Source organism: Solanum verrucosum, unplaced genomic scaffold (genome assembly GCF_900185275.1).
Source record: "Solanum verrucosum unplaced genomic scaffold, falcon-dt-bn FXZP01000305.1, whole genome shotgun sequence".
In the NCBI taxonomy this organism is placed as follows: domain Eukaryota; kingdom Viridiplantae; phylum Streptophyta; class Magnoliopsida; order Solanales; family Solanaceae; genus Solanum; species Solanum verrucosum.
This window is the reverse complement of record NW_026019908.1, coordinates 995,902-1,005,183: the sequence shown is the minus strand read 5'-3', so window position 1 is coordinate 1,005,183 and position 9,282 is coordinate 995,902.

Here is a 9,282-nt window from a genome sequence, read left to right as displayed (position 1 = left end):
CTGGCACGTTGAACCATGTCTGTCAACGGTGAAAGATAGCCCTAAAGTGAGGGCCCGCGCGACACTCGGCGTTAACACTCCCAAATCTGGAAATCCTAACCACAGTTTTAATGATAACGGGCGGCGAAAGCATACAAAGATAGACAAATCCCTAAATGAGTCCAAATCTTGAATTCCTCAACACCCCCAACTTAAACTTTTGCTTGTCCTCAAGTAAAACTCAAGATCAATAGTTCAAAAAGGATGTCTCAGATAGTGTTGCATAAGACTCAACATGAATGCACACAATAAGGTTCAACTTACTCATGCAATGATCAATTGTGCACTCAAAGATTCAAACTGTGACTCACCATTATCAAAGATGCTCAAGTTCACAATACTTGCTTCAAATGCAAGTTCAAGCTCAACAAAGGTACTCAAATGCCCTCACAACAAAAAAAAAAAAGATTCCCTAATCACACAAAGTTCTTCAACAATTTATATTTCCGGAATCACATACGACTCTCACACTCACAAAGATGAACACATGCATGACTTCACCCATAGGTTTGCCCTTATTTTCCAATCAACATTTGGTTCAGCTCACTCAAGATTACAGAGGTCTTTCCAAGGCTTGTAATGGGGCTGAATGTAAAGGTATGGTAATTTAGGCTCAGTGGCTACTACCTTCATTAAGTGTGGCCTGAAAATCCCTTTCCTCCTTTTCTTCAACAATTCAAACATTCTCATAATCTACCCCATTATTCAACTTCATATGAAACCGGACACCCCATTTCTTTTGCAATTTTCATCACTTTATTTCACAATTTTTTCATTCTTTTTCTTTGCTTCTTTTCTCTTTTATTTTCTCTTTTTTTTACATGGAGGGGTTCCATCTTTTTCAAAATCAATCTCAAAGGGGAATTCCTCACACTTCTTGATTTTCCTTCTCATTTCACCACATCCCCAACTTAGGCTTTTGGCCTAAGTTGGCTATTCTAACAAATCACACTTCATGAAAGTTATGGGTAAATGGATAAAGAGGGATCACAATTGTTCAAGCTTCTTCCAAGAAAGGTATAAGGCTCAAGATGGTTCAAGCAAGGTTCACACATCTCACAAGGTTGGCCACAAAAGAGGTGTATTGTCAAATTGTTTCACTCTTTAAAATTATTGCCTAAGATCATTTCAAGTGCTTGCATCGCTTAATCAACCGGACCAACGGGGCAAATTCTAGGTGTCATCACACACAATGTTCAAAGTAAGCTCGTCACAACAGGCATTGGCACCAATATCAAACAAGACTCCACACTTTCAAGCTAGTGTGCAATGTTCATCACAAAAGACTCATTCAATAATCGGCTAGTCACAACGAGATACTAAAAGTTCACACATTGTCTATGCAACTTCGTTTGGCTTCATCGTAGCCGCACATTCAATTCGTTCAATTAAGAGCACTATTCAAGTCATCAATATTGATAACAACTGATACTCGAATAATTTTTTAGAGAACATCAATACCGATGACTCGAATAATTTTTGAGAGAATAGAAGTCTTAACAACAAGACTCCTACCACCCCCACCAAAAGCATCCAACATTGTCCTTAATGTGAGCAGAGAACAAACATTCATAAAAATAAAGACAAAATACTGACACTCAAACAAATAGAGTAGGGTGACAATGAATCTTCACTAGGCACCATTTGGCGAAAGCTTGCAATAGTCGCCGAACTATTCGGCGAAACACCAGTTACCCAAAGCTCACCAAATTTTTTAGTACATAACTATTCCATTTTGGGGCAGGAAGGCGGACAAGAACAAGTCCACCGAATGACATTAGTACATCACCTAATGTATGTGAATGCTCTCCAAATGATCTAAAACTCTAGGCTATCAGGGCTGGTGCAAAAAGGCAGAGAAAGTCGAGTCGCCCAATCATCTCGTCGAATCGCTGAGTGGTGCATCTATCCCACCTAATGTTCCAGTGTCTCAGCCCACTATTGACGCCAGAAAGGTGATCAACTTTGTGATCGCCAAACTTACTCGGCGAACCGCTGAAGGAGTCTTAGCCTCACAAAATCACCTACACCTGCACATTTAGCACCCATTATTCAAAGCACTAACGCTTGGGTTGCCTCCCAAGAAATGCCTTATTTAACGTCGTGGCATGATGTAGAAATGCTTTCAAGCATCTTACAAGTACACCACTTCAATCACTAAAATTTGATGGCATTCTCCAAAATATAACTTCAAGCGTTGCCCCTTCACCTTGAAGGCATGGTCCTCTTTACCTTTGATTTCAATGGCTTCATTTGTGAACACCCGTGTTACTCTAAATGGGCCTGACCATTTTGATTTGAGCTTTCCCGGAAAGAGTCTTAGTCAAGAATTTTATAGCAACACACAATCTCCAACTCGGAACTCCTTCCTAAGGATTTTAGAATCATGCCACTTCTTCATTTTTTCCTTGTAGAGGGCTGAACTTTCATATGCCCTAAAAATGAATTCATCCAATTCATTTAGTTGATCTACTCTTCCTTTTGAAGTCTTGGCTTAGTCCAGATTCAGAGCCTTTAATGCCCATAATGCTTTGTGTTCTAGTTCAACCGGTAAATGGCAAGACTTCCCAAAAACTAGCTGGTATGGAGACATACCAATTGGTGTCTTTTAGGCAGTGCGATATGCCCACATAGCATCATCTAGCTTTCGAGACCAATCGGTCCTATTTGCATTTACAGTCTCAGCCAAAATACTCTTGATCTCTCGATTTGAAAATTGCACTTGGCCACTCGTTTGAGGATGATATGGTGTTGCTACTTTATGTCACACCCCGTATTTGTATAATGCAAATGCAAAAAGCCTGTTGCAAAAATGGGTCCCACCATCACTAATAATTGCCCGAGGAATGCCAAACCTAGCAAAGATATAACATTTTAGGAACTGAACAACATTTTTCCTTTCATTGTTTGGTAGTGATACAACTTCTACCCATTTATAAACGTAATCTACTGCCACCAAAATGTATTTATTATCAAACGAACTCACAAATGGACCCATGAAATCTATTCCCCAAACATTAAATAACTCAACTTCCAGAATGGGTTTTAGAGACAGCTTATGTCTTCTAGATAGTCCACCTTGTTTTTGACATTGTATGAGTTTCTTAACAAATTCATGAGCATCTTTGTAAAGGGATGGCAATAGTAACCACTTTGAAGAATTTTAGTGGTTGTACGTACTCCACTATGATGACCACCAATCGGTGAAGCATGACAAGTATGGAGAATTTCATTGAATTCTTCTTCGGGCACACATCTCCTAATGATATGGTCTGCACACTCTCTGAATAAGTACGGTTCATCCCAAAAGTATTTCTCGACATTGAACAAGAGCCTCTTTTGTTGATAGAAGTTCAGCTCTTTCGGTATCACTCCACATACTACATAGTTAGCAAACTCAGCATACCAAAGAGTTTGTTGTAGAATTACTGTGGATACCTGTTCATCGGGAAATGCATCATTTATGTCTACCTCCAGCTCATCATTATCTTTGCCTTCTAACCTTGATAGGTGGTCAACCACTTTATTTTTACAACCTTTTCTATCTTTGACTTCAAAGTCAAATTCTTGCAACAATAGCACCTATCTCGAACCAATTGATCAGCTACTTCTTTATTTACCGAGTCAAGACTTCGTTAGAAATATTGTAGCAGCATATTGTTTGGAAGTCAGTGAGTCGGGAATTGAAGTAGTAGCTTTTTAAACCTCAGCCATGTTTCGTGGATGGGCTAACCTTCCAATCTCTTGAATCCTTGAATGTTGTCTCTTAGTTTCATCATCCTCGATGGGGGAAAGAACCTTACATTGAATGTCGTGTTCAGCTCATCCTAAGATGTGATAGGATTCTTTGGTAACTCAGCCAACCATTTGCTGGCTTCACCAGTCATAGATAATGGGAATAACCTGAGACAAACTAATTCTTGTGATACATTCTTGAATGAGAACGGACCACAAACATCTATAAAATTCCACATATGCTCATATGGGTCTTCGTGAGTCAACCCTCCGTAGAGTCCTTTCATTTGAAGGAGATGGAGAGTTGTACTAGTAACATGGAATATATCATTCTCATCAGTTGACGGTAGACAGATTGCACCAATTCCACCCAATTGGATTGGGTTATGCACACTATTAAGATCTTCAATATCACCTTGGTGGCCCATTTGGCTACCGTTAATCTCTGCCTCACTCATTTCTTCTTCTTCTCAACACAACCAACACAAACATAAAACAAATCAACTCGATTCAACTACAGCCAACAAAATAACAAATTAAACTTCTAGAAGAGAATTCTAAACAAAACCACTCCCCAGAAGCGGTGCCATTTTGATTAACGTATCAACTACACCTCATCCGATACTAGGTGTAGACGATCGTTAAGCAGTATAAACCTAACAGAAGAGTTGGGGTCAATCCAACAGAGAGTAGTATTATTTTGAATTCAAATATGGAGTTACAATAGTTGTTTTTGTAGCTGAAGGAATAGGGATTGTCGGACACTATTAATAAATTTTGAAGAGTGACAACAATGTCAGGATAAGGGGTTTTAAGTCGAAAAGAGCCTTCAACAATTAACTAGTAACAATTAAATAAGAGAAAAACACTTGGGGGGTTAACCAATAAATTGCCAAATTCAACTTAATTGGTGCAAATTGCTAACTCTTCACGGGTAAGATGAACTTTAGATGAGGTACTTTTTTCTCGAACAACTACCTCATTTAAATTTAGTTCTCTCGAACCTCAATGTGCCAAACGTAAAGACCAGCCCACAACTTCACTACATCCACTCTTTCGAGATGGATACATAGAATGAGTCTTGAGATTTACTCCCTCGAGCTAAATGCATCATGATCCACTAACTATGAGTGCCAACTTATCACTTTAGCTTCACACTTATTTCTCAAGAAAGTATAAAACACTAAATTATATTGAAATAAACATACCATAGAGTAGTTAGACCACAACAATAAGTCAGACCCACTTCGAATTAGCACTAAAATTGATAATAATTAACACCTATCAAGCCAAATGTAGCAATTAATCACATTGTCAAACCCCAAGATTGGGGTTTTAGCTAATCATTATAAAAGAAAGAAATTCAGTACCTAATACATGCTCCATAGCTGGGTATTGAAAATCAAAGTTCTAAAATGAATAATATGTTTTCTATTATAACACCCAATTGAAATCTCTTGCCAAAATTTCTTAAAATCAACAAGAACAGTGTTTTTGTTCTCTCTATTTCGTTCCACAATGACAAGATACCTTCTTTCTCTTCCAAAAGTCAATTTATATTGATCTCAAACATGGATTTTTGGGGTTGATCAATGAGAAAAGTCGGGCTTCGCTGACTAGTTGGCGACTTGTCGATCTTCCTTGGCCATCTCCCATTTTTTTCTTCACCTTTTCCTTCATCAGGCACTGTAACTTTAGGCGATCTAGATCGGGGTCGCCGATCACTTCCGTGATGCGCCCTTTAGTCCTTTAGCTCGCCAATTCAGTCTCATCTTGGTCTTGATCAGTGCGTTCGACGATACAATCTTCCTTCGTGGATGAATTCAGTGATTCATCGATATGGAACACAATTCACCAAGTTTTTCTCGTTTCAGGCACAATGTACTATAAAATTAGGAGGCATAGGGGAAATTTGGAGATTCACCTAGTGCTCTTGGCGATCGTCAGACTTGCTTTTCTCATTTTCTTGAGCTTATGTTGCTCATTTTTGCCTGTTAGTGTCTTTGCTTTGCTCATTTATCCTCATAGCTAAAACTCAAGGCTTTAACATTAGTTTATGGCACAAATTAAGCATTTGAGGACATTACATCTATATAAACAAAGCCCAAATGGGTCCAAATATAGGACTCATCAACATCTCAAAATTGCAAACCTGGTTACTTGTTACCGCTTCAATCAACAATCTTTTATTTTAGATTCAAACACCCCCCCCCCCCCCCCCGCTTTGTTACTTTTCTAGAAATAGTTGACTAAAAAGAGATAATTGTGAATTAAGTTTAAGTCTAAACCATATTCCTCGTGGGATTGACCCTAACCTTCAAGTTAGGTTCTTTACTTGATAACGATCGCTTATAAATCTTTCGGAAGGTGTAATTGTAGCTTATAAATGTCCTGTTATCCTCATCTCTTTTGTCCTATCCATACTCTAGCTTGAGGTATTTAGTTTCTCATGGTTTACCCTTTTGGTGTCATGTGTCTTAGATATTCCCATGATTTTCTGATATAGTGTTTTGAACATTCTTTAGCTTAGAGTTGATGTTTCTACATGTTTATGTGCATGTGAGTACCAGTTGCATATAGACTTTATGATATAGTGTTTTGAACATTCTTTAGCTTAGAGTTGATGTTTCCTCCTCATATAATGTTGTGTTGTTAGATTAAATTCTTACCCTCCTTATGATGTCTTGAATCTCATTTGAGGACGAATGTTCCCAAGGGGGAGATAGCGTAACACCTCGGATTCAAAAAGGGTAGAAGTTACAGCTTTTGCAGGATCTGGTGCCAGTACCGACGAATCCACCCACGACCCGTGTACTGACACACGGTCCGTAGGTCTACTAACCGAACACCTAACCGGGCCAATCTATTTACATCTCAAATCAACTCTTTTCTATCATCCTCAATATGAGTGACACTACACATAGATAACCAACTAAGAGCATTCGCCACCACATTCGCCTTATCGGGGTGATAGAGAACACTAATATCATAATCCTTCAATAACTCATGCCACCTCCTATGGCGAAGATTTAGATCCTTCTGGTTAAACACATATTGCAAAGTCTTGTGGTCAGTAAAAACATCAACATGAATGTTGACACCCAATTTTGGCTCTCCACATTTACTTAACTAAAGTTTTAATAATAATAATAAAATAAAATATACATATGTTATGAAATTTTGTAGGAATATGAAAAGATTTTAAATTATTTATTTTATTTCATAAATGTTATTTCTTATAAAAATTATATATATATATATATACTACTTACTTTCTCATTTTTAAATTTTACGTCAAATTAATATAGTTTTAAGGGTTAACTTGATTTTTCTAAATTAAATATAAATTCTATTGTTACAACAAACATTTTTCAATTTTTTTCAAAATTAAGAAAGCTTAATTAATTAATGAATTACTAATTTATATTAATTTTATTTTTAGAATGACTAATTTTATCAAATAAGCTAGTCTTGCAGGATAATTATTTTTAATTTAATAAATTATGGTTATTTAATAAAGAAGAGGTTATAATTTAAATAAATTTAATTTGAGCAAAACTAGGCAATCCAAGTCTTTTTAATTCAGCCAATCCGCGTGTGCCATATAGGAAGCAAATGGATCGTGCTTTTTCAGCATAAATCTTGACCATCCGATTTAATCCAACGACTTTAATTAATTCATCATTTTTTTTGTTTTTTTTTTAAACCCTTAATTTTTATTAACCGTCCGATCAAACGATCGGACGACCCAAATTAATTAAGACTTTTAGACCCCTACCACCGCCCCTCTAATCCTTCATCTTCCAAGACCAACGTTGTCATCTTCTTCTTCTCCCAAAAAATCAACGCCTCTTCATTTTTTTTAGAAAAGAGAAAACTCGTCGCTCCTCTCCCATCACACCACCCACGCTTCTTCCTCAGACCCCCTATGCTAGCTACGTCTTCTCCACAGACGCCTATGGCCGCCCCATGTGCTCCCCCATCCCCTTCGTCAGAGAAACGACTCTAGGCCACTGGAAAAATGTCCCATCAGTCACTCAATCCTCTCAAATCGACCTGAAAAGGTCAATTTTTGAGAGATTTTTCTTCTCCTTCATGATTTCATTGTTGTTTCCTATAAGAGTTGTGTTTCCAAAAATTCAAAATTTGAATTCTTGAAGCCCAAATCGACTATAAACGGATGGACTTTGGGTCTAAAAAAAAACATCTAGGAACGAGCAAGAAAATCTTCAAGCATTAGATTTGAGAAAAATTCTATCTTCTTTCGTCTTTTCCGTTTTCGGTGTTAAATTCGAGTTGGAGGAAGTTCTAAGTTGAATCTTGACGTCAAAGCTCTAGTTTGTTGCTTAACATAAGGTAATTTTTTTTTTCGAATCTTTATTTAGTTTTTTTTAGTTAATATGTTTGTTTACCGATAAAATTAGATTTAGTTTTCTCTTTCGTCAATATTATTTTCTCCAGTGTCATTTTCGCTTCTTATATATGGTATTGTTTCTGTGAATATGTGTATCGATGTTGTTGGGTTTGAACCCTCTAAGAATTGTGGCTTGTGTATCACTGCATATATACTTAGCCATAACTTCACATTGTTTTATGTTATTGCTTGTAAAATCAAGCTTTATTAGTTCCTCGTCTAGCATGATATAATTATACCTTTTTTATCATTGTTTTCGGAATGATATGAATTGTTCTTCTAGCATAACTTTAATCTCCTGACATCTTGATCTCATCCTATTTTTCTTCGTTTAAAATCTTATGTTGTGTTAACCTAAGTTTCACTAATTAATAATTGCGATCATTTCGAACTTATAGCTGATAAAGTTTTAAGAGTTTTTGAGCTTAGAAGTGGATCTTGCTTATTTACATTTGTCTATATATTTTGTAATGTGGTATAAACTTTAGTTGAATGTGCTGAAAGATTTAATCGATTATGGGCTGCTCATTTTGTTCCTCTTTAGAGTCATTTTTATCTACAGGATGCTATAACTTTACTTCTTGTTAAGCCATATAAATCCGTATTTTCTTGTGTGGTTGATATAAATTCGAGTTAAATCGTCTTACAAAACATAACGCCTGCCCAGGTTACTGATTCTGTCTTCTACATATGAATTTCGTGAAATGTTTAGCTATCTTGATTTGTGTTGCTCTCTGCCTATGTTGGTTGTTTGGAATTTTTGAAGCCTAAGGTGCATTATTTACCTCCTGAGAGATCTGCGTACATAGCTTCAAATTAAGCTAACTTTGGATTAGTTATTCACTAAAATGATCAAATTCAAGTGCCTTACACTAGTTGTTTTTTCTTTCTTTCTTATCTGATGTTAATTTACGTTATAGTAATGGTGTGACTCGTTCTATTACCATGAGAACTCTTATTTCACACAAGTATGAATTGTATTTTGGTTAATCTTTTTCATAAAGAGCTTGTGAACCAAGTTCTGCTGCTTTCATAATAAGCAAAACAGTAGCATTACATCTTTGACAAAAATATTTTAGCTGATGTCTATTAGG